Source organism: Pholis gunnellus (genome assembly GCF_910591455.1).
Source record: "Pholis gunnellus genome assembly, chromosome: 15".
Classification (NCBI taxonomy): domain Eukaryota; kingdom Metazoa; phylum Chordata; class Actinopteri; order Perciformes; family Pholidae; genus Pholis; species Pholis gunnellus.
The window spans coordinates 22,837,446-22,851,463 of NC_136542.1; positions in this window are offsets into that span (position 1 = coordinate 22,837,446).

Below are 14,018 nucleotides of genomic sequence, written 5' to 3' on the forward strand. Positions count from 1 at the left end.
AACATCAAAATGCAAACCTACAATACGATTTATTGGTATTTGTAAAGTGTATTGGTATGTTTTGTTCACTAGAGGGCGGTAGGGGACATTTCTTTTCGGTTGGCTTGTTGGATCTTGTATCTTTTCTTCCTCTCAGCTCTTACATATTGTGTACTGTACTCGTACTATAACATAATGGCATGTTTTCCATTGTACTACTGTAGGCAAAAGGTAGGCTCAGTGATGTACACAACTTCCATTCATATAAATATTCTGGTCGCTGCTTGTTGAAGATTTGGGAAATAAACGTGATCAAACCTATATTATATCATTCTTGATAGAAAATAAGAAAATATTTGAATGGAATACTAAGTTTGGTCAGTTATCCACGGCAATAACATATTCATATACTCCACTATTAAACAAAACAAACAAAGAAATGCAAGCTAAATTGTTTAGGGGGAAGATTTTTGATCCTACTTACTGGCCAGTTCATGGCCTATTTACTCTGCCTGTCTTGTTGCCCTACATTTATTTTACCTTTACCCTATGAAGTTAAAGGTTCAGTGTGAATGTTCTAAGAGACAAAAATAAATAAAAATATTTGTTTTGTTCTGACTGTTGGACTATCTTGACCCCACACAGAGTATCATGTTGGTGGAGTCTTGTGGGGTCAGAGGTCAAGGTTACTACTTTCTCTTCTCTGTGAACACAAGGTAATGCCTGCAGTCAACATGACCAGCTGTTAGTGGCATTGTTTAACACTGCTCAGTGTCTTTCTTTCCCATCCTCTCTTATGCTCTTTAAAAAGCAACGGGCATTTTGCCAATGTACTTCCTGCATTCTTACGAAAAAATCCCACGTAGCTCTCACAACCAAAACACACACACACACATACAGAAAACACACAAATACAAACTCACCTCTGGGGGGTGCCCAAAAGTTTCCGGTCCGGAAGGCCGGACACAGAAACTCAGGAAACAATTGGGTGTCAGAGAGGTCCTGTACCATTGCTTATTGCTCTGTTGTTGCGTCTACTGTTTCACAGTCAAGAGAAAACAAATCTCCATCTGGTTCCCCCTCTTCCTTTGTTGGCAAGGAAGTGAGCTGGCATCACTCTGTCCCAGGACGGCTGTGTTGTTGATACACAAAGAGAGATGGGATTGATTTATTCAGACACCCGTAAACGTAAGTCACTCCAGTAAGACTTTGGGCACATTGAGGATTGTTTTGTGATCCTTGTTTTTTGGAAGTTATTCAAATAAACAATTGAGTTACACTCACTGGTTTCAATTCATCTGGTGGAATTAGAGAAAATTGAATTAAGAAGTTGTTTATTGTGAGACACAATAACGGCCTACGTTAAAGTGATGTGGCAGCTGTATGCTCCGACTTTGAGTGTGCTTGCTGACCGCTCCTGCTGTTATCTCTTCACAAGTACACTCGACATCTGGGAAACACAAACTGTGAAGGAAGTAGTGCAGTGTGAAAGACGAAGGGCGGCACGCTGGCTGGTTTCAGGGACCCCTTGCGTAATCAGACTCTTTAAAGGAGAAGTACACTGATGCACACCCACGCAGTCTGAAGACCTACAGGTCACCAAGAGTGCCAATTAGCCCTCTTGTCTTAAACCTGTGGAAGGAATGAGATGTTCTGAGTATAATATGGCTAAGTCTTTGGCGTTTGCTTTGGCGCATGGTGGCTGACTGTGTTATGCCATTCAACATATCTGTGCAACATTTCAGCAGCTCATCGCACCAACGGTTCATTTTCCACTCTGCTATTAACATTTGGGGGAAATCCTAGACCTTTTGCATTCTTAAATGTAAACATTGTTGATTTATCTTACTATTTTATATAAATATTGGGTAGTTAACAGAGCTGCTGGGAAGGGTACATTATATTTCCATAACTGCATACCATAAAATTAAAGCATGGTCTAAAGGCAACTTTCCCAAACTCCATATTGGTATTCTTTGAAACTGAAAAGCTTGCATGGAAATTGTACTACTGCTCATGATCCACTTTTTTAACATGCATGAATGTGTTCATTTTATTTATATATATTGCAATCAGCATATCCAGATGTGTTAAATGTATTATGTGTGTTTGGGCAGTTAAGACAGTAATATAGAATCAAAGATCAAACAGTCATGTGTTAACTCTTTTATGACAAATAAAGTCGGTCTGAACTTGTCTGGAGTGGAAGTGTCGAGCTCGTCAATAACAATATGTTGCCAGTTTATGTTTCTGCTAAGTTTTACTGTAAGGGTTTCAACGTTTAGTGTGGTTTTGGTGACGTTTACAGATCCAATCAGTAGTGAGGGATTCAGCAAACAGAAAAAGAGGCATATTGTCTCAGATGAGCAACAGTCACCTGATCTTTTGTCCTCATCTAATCTTCTCTCTGAAATCCCCTGACCAAACAAAATCATCACTGCTGATGTGATGAAATGTATGAAGCTTAAGTGCTGTGAAACTGAGGACATGAGACTCTCTGATCCCCCTACCTGAGGTTATTGCAAAATGAGCACGAGGGCATTTGTGGCATGAGATAAGTATTTAATATACTGTAGTTCCTTCTTTTTTTTAGCTAACTAACAGGCAACATTTGCCCTGAATCATCCCTTTGAGTGCTGTCACAAAGGCTAGTCCAACAACCAAATGCCAATTTTCACCGTCCCCGAGGCGTCTTCCAAATTGCATTTGGTGATGTGTTTTTGATGATGAGACTAGCGTTGCACGCCCACTTATCCACAGCTGCAATGTGACGTTTGGCACGTATCGTGGTGCATTATAATGCCTCCCATGTGTCATGGCACTGGTGTTCGCAGGATGGGCATTATATAAAATTTGCTTTAAAGTTCACATTGGAGTGATTTTCTTTTTTTAAATTGACCAACTTTCACAGCTTCACAGTTAGTCTAGATGTTATTTCAGACACATTTTGTAATTTCTTAAAACTTTCAAAGGAATATCATGTTGCCCATGGTCAAATTTAATTAGTACAAATTATGAAGTGGGATATTTTTCTTTCCTCAGCTTTTCAACGCAGACACCATGATTAGAGGCCTTCGGGTTTTGAGTTATGTGGTTCTACATGAACACGAATTTAGCTGCCAAGGTTCAAATAGTTTGGGTTGTTTCAATTGAAAGATTTGATCTGGTCTGTGCTCTTCTCAATCGTTAGAAGTGGGTGGGGTTGGAGGGCCAAGGTAACCGTGGTTACTGCATAAGCAACGTAATCGCAACGTCACCGGTTTGATTCCAACCGTGGGATCTTTGTAGCATGTCATACCCCTCTCTCTTGCTCTGATTCTAATCTGCCACCAGTCTCTTCATCTGTTTTGCCAAAAGACAAAATCTGATTTCAATCAATTCTGAACCCACCAAGTCGAGATGAAGCAGAGGTTTTGAGTGTCAAAGGTTAAAGGCCAAATGTTTAACTTTGATTGCCGATTATTTAGTTTAAATATATATATATCATATTTAAACCTGCAACTTTTTTTCTTGGGCAGCGGAGACATATCCTCACCTTTTTAGATGATATGGCAGAATTGTTAGGAAAGAAATGCTCATTTACACATCCAGCAGTTACAGAGCAGCATTACCAGTCATGTGGAGTCGTGTGACTGTTTTCCGATTTTTTATGCGCTCTCCTTCAAATATGCAGCAACACGCATTCAATTCTCATCATTACATGCATACAGCTTTTTCAAAATAAACTTCTGTTTTCACAGGAAACAATTTGGTTAGGTTTAGGCAACAACATTACTTAATTAGGTTTTGAGAAAGATAGTAGTTAGGGTTAAAATAACTACGGAAATGTCGTTACTTAAGTACGGAAGTCTCTCTTTTAGCTCTGTTTTTGCTCTCTACCAACTCCAGAGGGAGATATTTGGGTTTTTCGCTGCGAAATGCCCCACTTTGTTCATTAGCTCACTGTGTCTGCCCTGATCCGATCACATCCGTTTACAAAACTATCTTAATATTGATTTATTAGAATTGTAGCTCATAGGTAAAGGCGCTGACCATGAGCTGCACCACAACTGGTTTGAGTCCTGCCGAGGACCTTTCTTTCTTCCCTCTCGTCATCTCATTACCGTCTGACTGTAAAAAAAGCACACAAATTCCCTTCCATATCTGTTGACTTTGGGAATTAAACAACAATAACTTCAGTATTCATAGTAATTTGAACGTTCTGGATCGCACTCCAGGGTGAGGAACGTGAAGATATGAAAAGGGGGTTAATTTATGTTGTGCCTGGAATCCCACAGTAACAGGAGACATTCTGGTTTCCACCAGACTCAGCACTTTTTCCACAGTGTCTTTAGTTTGGTTCAGTAACCATCATCAGTTAAGTTAACATTTATAAGGGCGAAGGTTCTCTCGCACCACCCATTCTAGTGAAACATTGATGGTGGAAAGGCAATGAAACATTGTTCATCTGCAGATATTTTAAACTGCGCCATCAGACTGGAAGGCAATAACATCGCATCTCAGAAAGTTATAAAAAATATCAATGCGCTGCGGTTTCATTTCACACTTTTCTAAATGTCAATGCTTTGTAGATTTAATTCCGTCACTATTGGTGGAACCAGGGAGGGTTGTTCTGCTGACTCCAGTCAGGCATTGGCATTCATTTTTAGCCTGTGTCAACAACTTGTTATGCACAAGCTAATCTCATGTCTTTTTTGGTACATCAGGATATGTCAACAGCTTGAGTCCATGCTTATTAAAATCCACCCGCATTCCAATCATTCACCGATACTCGTACCGTAAAACAAGCACAGACTAATGTGCAAAAATGCACCCTGTTTGTGTAGAATGTTATTACTCGTTATTCGGGTTTTCAGCGTTGTTATTACGGCTAGGTTTGCATATCAGCTTTCTGCTCCCGTTGCAGTGTGGTTCACTTGTATGACAGCATGACCTTGATGTTTGTGTGCATAGTGACCAATGCTAGGTGTCACTTGGATAAGAAAAAAAAGTGAATACAAGATGCAAATTTTGCACAAGAACTTCACAGGTAGATTACATGAGTTGTACAGGTTATTATGGCACCCTTGCATTCTCAATTGAATTTTGAATTTACTCTAAGGCTGTTATTCTAAGCAAAATTCAGTAATACAGGTTTGACTGTGCAACAAGGATACATATCTAATACTAAAGGAGGAAGCAGGAAGGAAAGACACTTGTCTGCAGTGTCTGTGAACACAAGATATCTGAAAATACTATGGATCAAGCAGCATTGGTTCATCAAGATGTCTTCATAGACTCTTTAAGTGCTATCATGTCAGCTTTGAATAAGGCCATGATTGGAATTGTATGGACATGTCAGTGAGTACCGTAGTACCCTGAATACATTTGTGTTACACAGAGTTTTTTGATATCTCTATTTTTGAACCTCGGCGGTGAGAGGTAATCATCAAGACAGAAGGATCTTGATGGTTTCCTTCCCAGCATCTAGAAACCATTACTATATTAATAGAAAACAGAGGTGCCGTATCAGGACCTGTATCACCTTCATGTCCTTTATATTCTTAAGGGTGTGGGTGTTTGGGTGACTTGCCAAAAAAGGACAGAGGGGGAACCAAAAATATTTTTTATTTGTGAGTAAAAGTTGTGCTTTCAAAGGTTTACTTCTGTAAAAGTACTAAAATATTAAAAGTCAAATTTCCCTAATTATCAAAAGTAAAAAATGCAGTCAACGATGGCAGGTTCTGTCAGTGGGACGTTATTATATATTAACTACTTGATTAACTGTATTAGAAGTTTACAAAACCATACGTTACCATTTGTGTTAGAAGTGTTCAACCATATATCCTGGATTAAAATAACCACCAGATTATAAAAACAGTAAGTAAACAAATTGATGATATTGTGAGTACTACCACTTGCTTACTGACAGCTCAGTTTGATACAGTTTATATTTTGGTTTATTTTACAAGGAAAATTCATAACATCATGTCATCAATAACACCGAAAATGGAAACAATTAACAAATTCATAACATCATGACATCAAAAACATGGAAATTGGAAATTGGAAAAAATGAACAAAATCATGACATCATGACATCAATAACATGGAAAGAAATGAACAAAATCCTAACATCATGACATCAATAACATGGAAAATGGAAACATTTAACAAAATCACACAAAATCATCATGCTCGACATTTGTGGAGCGGCAGCAGCAGCGCAGGGTCCTGAACATCCTGCCGAAGAATCTTCTGATTATTTTGGCCCGTCAGTTTCTGAAGCCGATGGCTGAGACTCCACCAGAGCCGACGTGGGCGTCCGCAGAGTCAGAGGGAATATAGACTTCTTCAGCTGAAACAGAATCATACAGCTCAGCTTTGACTGTTCCTTATTCAGCTGATACAGAGTCATACATGTCAGCTTTGACTGTTCCTTTGTCAGCTGAAACAGCGTCATACAGGTCAGCTTTGATTGTTCCTTCTTCAGCTGAAACAGCGTCATACAGGTCAGCTTTGATTGTTCCTTCTTCAGCTGAAACAGCGTCATACAGGTCAGCTTTGATTGTTCCTTCTTCAGCTGAAACAGTCATACAGGTCAGCTTTGATTGTTCCTTCTTCAGCTGAAACAGCATTATACATGTCAGCTTTGACTGTTCCTTTGTCAGCTGAAACAGCGTCATACATGTCAGCTTTGACTGTTCCTTCAGCTGAAACAGCATTATACATGTCAGCTTTGACTGTTCCTTTGTCAGCTGAAACAGCGTCATACAGATCAGCTTTGACTGTTCCTTCTTCAGCTGAAACAGCGTCATACAGCTCGGCTGTGACTTTTCCTTCTTCAGCTGAAACAGCGTCATACAGGTCAGCTTTGACTGTTCCTTTGTCAGCTGAACGAGCGTCATACAGGTCAGCTTTGACTATTCATTTATCAGCTGAAACAGCGTCATACAGGTCAGCTTTGATTGTTCCTTCTTCAGCTGAAACAGCGTTATACATGTCAGCTTTGACTGTTCCTTTGTCAGCTGAAACAGCGTCATACAGGTCAGCTTTGATTGTTCTTTCTTCAGCTGAAACAGCATCATACAGGTCAGCAGAGGCAACGGCTTCCTCACCATGCGGTTTGGTTTTCGCTCGGTGTAACAGGCTCACAAACCTCTTGCACTTCTCTTCTGGGTTCAGCTGCGTTTGGAAACAAGTTCAGACATGGTTCAAATGAATAAAGGGCCACCTACCATGTTGAACTTGGTTGAGCTGCCTCTGTGCTTTTGTGGCGGGAAGCCGGTCGCATCCTTGTGCTCCTCAACCGTCTAAAACAGCAGAGAATATATTTGAGATATGCTTTTTTTAACAGTTACATTAGTTGCAGCCAAATTTAGAAAAAATATATCAGGAACACTTTTTATAAAACAATGTCTGGAATGCATATTAACATACTTGTAATAATTATAAACAATTATAATTTGTATAATTATAGTTATATGCGCTCATAAATATTCAGAATTCTTTATTTCAATAATCATAAGACATTGTTTTTTCTCAAAGATCATGATTCCCATGATTAAAATACATTGTAATCTTTCCTTTTAATCACTGTTATAATGCATTGTAATGTGATTTTACTACACTTAACAAATGACCATTAGGTGTAACTTGTAATCAGAGCGTCTCCAAAATACGTGCTCAGCTTGACACAGAGGGAGATACTGTAACGTACCTTGAGCCTCCATGCCGGTGTTGTGGAGTCCTGGTTAGGGCTGAAATAGAGCTGGGTGTGGGCGCCGTCCCTTAGGAGTTCGTCCTCCGGCTGACCCAGCATCTCCACAATAGTTATCAGTTGGATAAAGAATTTGTACATGAAGCTACATCCACCAAAATGAATGTATCGGGCTTCTATTCGGGTTTTCGACATAAAACTTTATTAAATCCAAGCGTAGTAGATGACGTACCTGGTAATACTGGCACCTCTGAGGAAACGGCAGGCTGCCGAGGTACAGGGTCACCAAAACACCACCCACAGACCACACGTCTACCGCTTCTGAGATGGGAAGGCCCAGAATAACATCCAGTGACTTGAGGGCGGTAAACAGGCATCTGCTATTGGAATGATAACCATGGTGGCACTAGGTCAGAAAGCCAGAAAAATAACCCATGAAAAACTCACCTGTATGCAACAGGCTGCCTGATATCACTTCGCTTGACTTCAGTGGCCGCAATGGCTGCACTAAAGCCAATGAGTTTGTCTCTGGGGTGTTCTTGCTTCGTCAACATGATGTTATGCGGTTTGATGTTAGCGTGGATGACACCGGCGGTCTTCAGAGACTCAAGCTCGGGGAGCACCTGCAGAGGCAGAAGAAGAAATTTAAAATCTGCAATTCTGAACATGTAGGTGTTTTTCTCCTGCTTTCATTGATGAGCGTTAGATATACAAGTCGACATATTAGCATTGCTAGAAGGATCAGATACCTGTTGCGCGATGGGCCTGATTTCCAGAAGAGAGAGCCGGTTGCCACACCACTCCCTCAGCAGCTCGTGCAGATTCTTATCCAACATTTCAAAAGCCAGACAAGTGTGACCTTTGTGTTCGAAGTCGTCCAGGAACCGAACAATGTTGTCTTGATCGAGACATTTTCAACATGGCCAGCTGGAGAGAAAATACAAGATATCAGGCGGGTTGATACAGCTTAGTGGCAGTCAATGCTATTAGTAAATGGTATTTTTTTTATTAGGGCCCGAGCCACCGACAACGTCGGGCCAGCGAAGGCCCTATTGATATTGTAGGGGTTTTTATTCTTCTGATTTTTATTTGTCCGCAAAAGGAGCATTTTTGGGGTACTTGCCATGCATGAAAACTCACCAAATTTTGCAGACTTATCAAGTCTGGTGAAAATTTTTATATTATATAGGTTGCATATATGCATTTTAGAAATTGGCTCTCTAGCGCCCCCTACAAGGCGGACCGGCGACGCCCCTCGGCCAGTTTGTCCGATTGACTTGAAATTCAACAGACAAGTCGACATCCGCTAGATCTAAAAAAAAGCCTCTCAAACCCCTAATCTCCGCCTACTTAGATTTTCCGCCATCTTGAATTTAGTGTAAAACACATCTTTGCAAACTCCTCCTACACGCTGGCTCCGATTGCTACCAAATTTGCTGTGGATCATTATTGGATGTAGATCACTCAGATTTATCAAAAATATTTTGATATCTCTTTGCGTTGAGAAGATATGGACCAATAAACTTCTTATGGGCGTGGCTTAATATCAATACACATAACTTCTCAGTAATTTGTCGAAAATTCACAAAACGTTCAGCATATGTGCACAGCGCATCCCGTAACATACCCTGAGACTTTTGTTGCATTCAACCAATAGGGGGCGCTACAGTAAACCTGCAAAGTTGTGTTTTTTGGCACATTTTCCATTTTTCAGCCTTCGTACTTTAACGAACTCCTCCTAGAGAATTTATGCGATCGACTTCAAACTTGGTCAGGATGCTCTTAAGACCTTTGTGATTAAAAAATATTAAAAGCTAGAGTTTTCGTCGAAGAACCTTAACATGGCGTGGCGGCCATTTTGCATCATTTTATGAAAAATCAAGTTGTTATAACTCCAAGGTACATTGTCCAATCCGCACAAAACTTCTTGTGCATGATGCCACTTCAAGCCTAAACATACTTAAATTGAAAAAAATTCAATAACTCATAGCGCCGCCTACTGGCTGAAGGTAATGTCATATTTTATACTTTTATTTATTCCTCCTAGCCAGGTGACCCGATTAGTCTCAAATTCGTTAAGGATAGTCTTAGGACATTGATGAAGAATCGCCATAAATATTGTGAGTTTTCGTTGAACGCTGTTGCCGTGGCGACGCATCGTTCGCCATGCAAAAGGAAGCTGATGTTTTAGTGGCTTTAAATGTTCAAAAACGCATGGAACTTTGTACATGTGTCAAAGGCATTGGAAGAAATATTTTGTATGATTTTTGGCCTAGGTCATTTCATATTGCCTCTGTAGCGCCCCCTACAATATTTCAAAAGACCAGCCCCAGAGCTACGTTTGAGTTACATGTATGAAACTTGGTAGAGACATGTATCCTATAGAGACTTAAAAATAAGTCTCTTGGGACCATGCTTACCTTACCGGAAGTCGCCCATTTTGATCTTTGTGTCATTTTTTCATAGATTTTGGCCTATTTGTAGTTGCTATACTGTAGTCACTAAACTCCTCCTAGGGACTTTGTCAGATCCACTTCAAAAATTGTCAGTACAATCTCAAGACTATTATCAAATCATCAAAAGCTTTACTTTTGACTGAACGGCTTAGCTGTAGCGGGCGGCAACTTTACGTGATTCCCCATGCAAAAAAACTCATGTAACTCAACTGGACTTGTTCCAAACGGTCCCAAACTTCACATGCTTGATAAGACTCATGGCCTGAGAATGTCAACAAGCTAATTTTCACTAGAACTCACAGCGCCACCTGCTGGCGAAAGATACTCTGCATTTTCTGATAAACACCATCCGATTTACATGACTTCTACACAATGTGGTTTACATTTGACATAGAGCAACATAATGCATGTTTGCACGTGTTCCATAGTGCCAGGCAGCGGATACAGGAAGCATTGGACTATTTGCAAAGCATAATTTCCAGCAGGACTAAAAACGTCTCACTCGCGGACGCGCTGTCCGACGGTCGCGGAAGTTCCCGCCCGCCCTGGCCGGAATCCGCCGGCACCCCGACGCGCCGGGGGAGGCGAGGGCCCGTTCATCGCTGCCCGCAGCTTTAATTAAACTTGCTACTCAAAGACTCAGACGATGTACCTCTCTGTTGAGCACTGCAGGGGAACCGGTGTCCCACTTCTGATAGATCTTAACGGCCACGACGTCTTTGGTGTTGACGCCATTGCATTTGCTGTAGCAGCCGGTGAACATGAAGTACTGCAGCTGGTACACACCGAGCTTGCTGTGCAGCACGTCCCGGAGTTGTACCTCTGAGTCACTAGAGCCTTGGACGGAAACATGGGGTCAGAACGTGTCAAGCCGCGGCATTCAGTCCAAACAAAATGCACGAACATTAAACTAAACTATCTAGGCACGTACCCAAAATTAACACAAAATGAAAGTACCTTATTGAAGCTTCAAGGTATTTATGGTCAGAAATGATGTAAAGTAATGTTAATAAACCAAATTTCGTTTTTTTTGTTTGAATTAATTTTTTCTTGTGCGATTGATATCTCAATACCAGAATTTCATTTGGATAAGTAGGGACCATCTACAACAGTGTCTACATTTTCCCTTTTCTGCTTTTATCAACCTTTTTGCAGCTTTGTAACACAATTACGGCAAAGGGAGTAAAATTGCCCACAAAAGGGTTATTCTGTGTGTAAATACTATCAACATTTTTTTTCTTTAATAATCTGTTTTATGATTCAGAATTTACTGACAGGCAACGCTACAGTCACTGATTTCGCCTTTCTTCCCATACCGACCTCCTGTATCTGTACAGCACCATCCGTTTCCCTCTCTTATCCGTTCCCATTGTACAGAGTCACCCCAGCCTTTCAGGGAGGCGTCTGTGGACACTACTTTGCGAAAAGACACCCTCCCTATAGAGGAGCCTTGGATCAGTAAACAGCTGAGCCTTTGCCTGCTCTCTGGAGCCCGCTATCAGAGCCCAATCATCTAGATGCAAACATCGCTCTTCTGAAGGGGAGCTAACGCCTCGACACATTTGGTAAAGGTGTGGAAGTGGTGTGACAGGCCGAACAGCAGCACCAGATTCTGCCCGTGATCCGCATTATTGCTGTGACTGTGAGATCAATAGTTGTAAACCTAATTGCGCTCAGTAGCTGTGTGACTGCTAGCATTTGTAACTTTTATGATCAGGTATTTGTTTACCACTTCGCAGGTCCAGAGTAAGGCGCCCTGCAAACCGCACAACTTCTGAGCCGGTGGAGGAGAGGGCCACTCTACCTCCAGCTGCTCAGCCACACGGAGGTACAGAAAGGGAAGGATGTATTGTCCTGGCCCGCCGAGGTAGTAGGGGCGGCTCTGACAATAAGGACTCCTGTTCATCGTCCAACAAGCCGTGCATGTCTAAACCGATGTCGAACACATCATCATGGCAAGTGGCCAGTCCCAGCAGCTGGCTCGCGCTCATGGGGCGCACCGTCTCAACCATGGCCGTCCCCTCCACGTACTCCCCGTGGTCCACCGAGTTACCAATGAGGACTTCAACCGTAAAGCTCCTCGCCGTTGGACTCTGAAAAAAGCTGGATTTTGGAGGGAAGATCATGCAGTACAATGGTCTTTCCCAGCGCTTTTTCCACAAAACATGACCCGCCTCTTCAGGGTTGATCACCAGAGCTGCCGACAAAACGCACAGGGCTCAAGCTCCGTCAAAGCCCTCCTGGCATGGACGATCCCCAGACAGACGGGACATGCTTTGTGCTGGTCAGGGGCAAACAGAACACTTCTTCCTCACACGTTTATGCCCGGCACTCATCTCGAGACACAAGCTTGAGCAAACTCAAAATCAGCGACCCTTTGGATAGCCAACAGGAACCGCTGCAGCCAACTAGCCCAACTCAGCAGAGGTGTTCTTTGTGAGGTGAAGAGCAAAACACCTGAGGGACTACCCAGGATATTGATTTATAAAGGCAGGGCCTCACGTACGTCACCACAGGTCATCCGTCTTGAAAGGCGTGTATAGATGGGTCTTCAGGTAGGTCACTCGGAATACAAGTATGAACCTAAATTTGAGTTGGCATTAGGGTTGTCACGATACCAAAATTATGACTTCGATACGATACCTGCCATAAATATCATGATTAAAACCGATACTTACGATACCAGAATTCGTTACAATACCAGAAATACGATACGATACTGGTATATTTATCTACAATAGTAATAAATAAAACATCTGAATGGTTCCCTTTTTTACCAGCTTGTTCCTACCCAGCTTTTTGAACACTAAACAAATGGCATTAATATTAGTATTAGCCTACAGCAGGATATTAATGAAAACTACCTGTCATTCTTTGAACTCTTTGAACAGTCTGTCTGAAAGGTGCTTTGCCATGTTTGACGTTTTGCCTCCGTTGGTCTGTGGGGCTTTGAAACAAGTTTTGCAGACGGGTCTCTGTATGTGTTGCGAATTGTTTTGATTGCATAACATAATTAATATAGTTCATTTCATGTTGCTTGTGTAACACTGTTTATGTTGTTAAGCTGTAGATGTGAGAAGCTTAATTGACCTGATTTACTTTAATTGTGAATAGCATGAAACAGGAAGTGCTTTTACTTTGAAGAGCTAGGAAGTAGCGTGCTACGTGCTTATGATGAGAATGATAGTATGAAGAAATCCACACGTCGAGTGCGAGAGCGCGTTCTGTTTACTTTAACAGTTTGTTATACGCAGTTCAGAAGTAAAGTGATTCCGTTCAAAGCTAGACGTGTCTTGGTCCTCATTAGAAGCTCCACTTCACAACAGTATGTCAGTGGGCTTTCCTTCACTGTCTGCAATGGAGCCAAAGTACTTCCAGATTTCACTTCTGGCATCTTTTTTTCCAACAAGCCGAGGACGGTCGGCAAAAGCTCCTGCACTTGATGCCATGTCTCCCCTGCGATGACTCGCTGTGAGTGAGCGCTGCCTGTTGCATGTGTGAGCGCTGGGCAGCCCCGCCCCCTTGCAGTCAATGCGTGCAGGCAGCATGACAGGAAGCGGAATTTTAATTAAGTATCAATACTAAAAATATGCTAAATCGTATCGTTTTTAACGTACGGGTACCTTTTTAGTATCGATACACCGTGCAACATTATTCGGCATCACGTTTTTCTATTGCGCATGTGTGGAACGTGCCTGTGTATGCAGTCTGTGCAGCGTAACTTCCATGTTCAAAATCACTGGAGTGCCACTTTAATGTAAGGATAACAAAAACACTCAGGTTTTATTAAATGTTTATTTACATGAAATATACAGTTTTGTTTGGAAATCACATGCAAACTTTTTCAAACATCAATAATTTAATCTTAATAAAAAACAACGAAA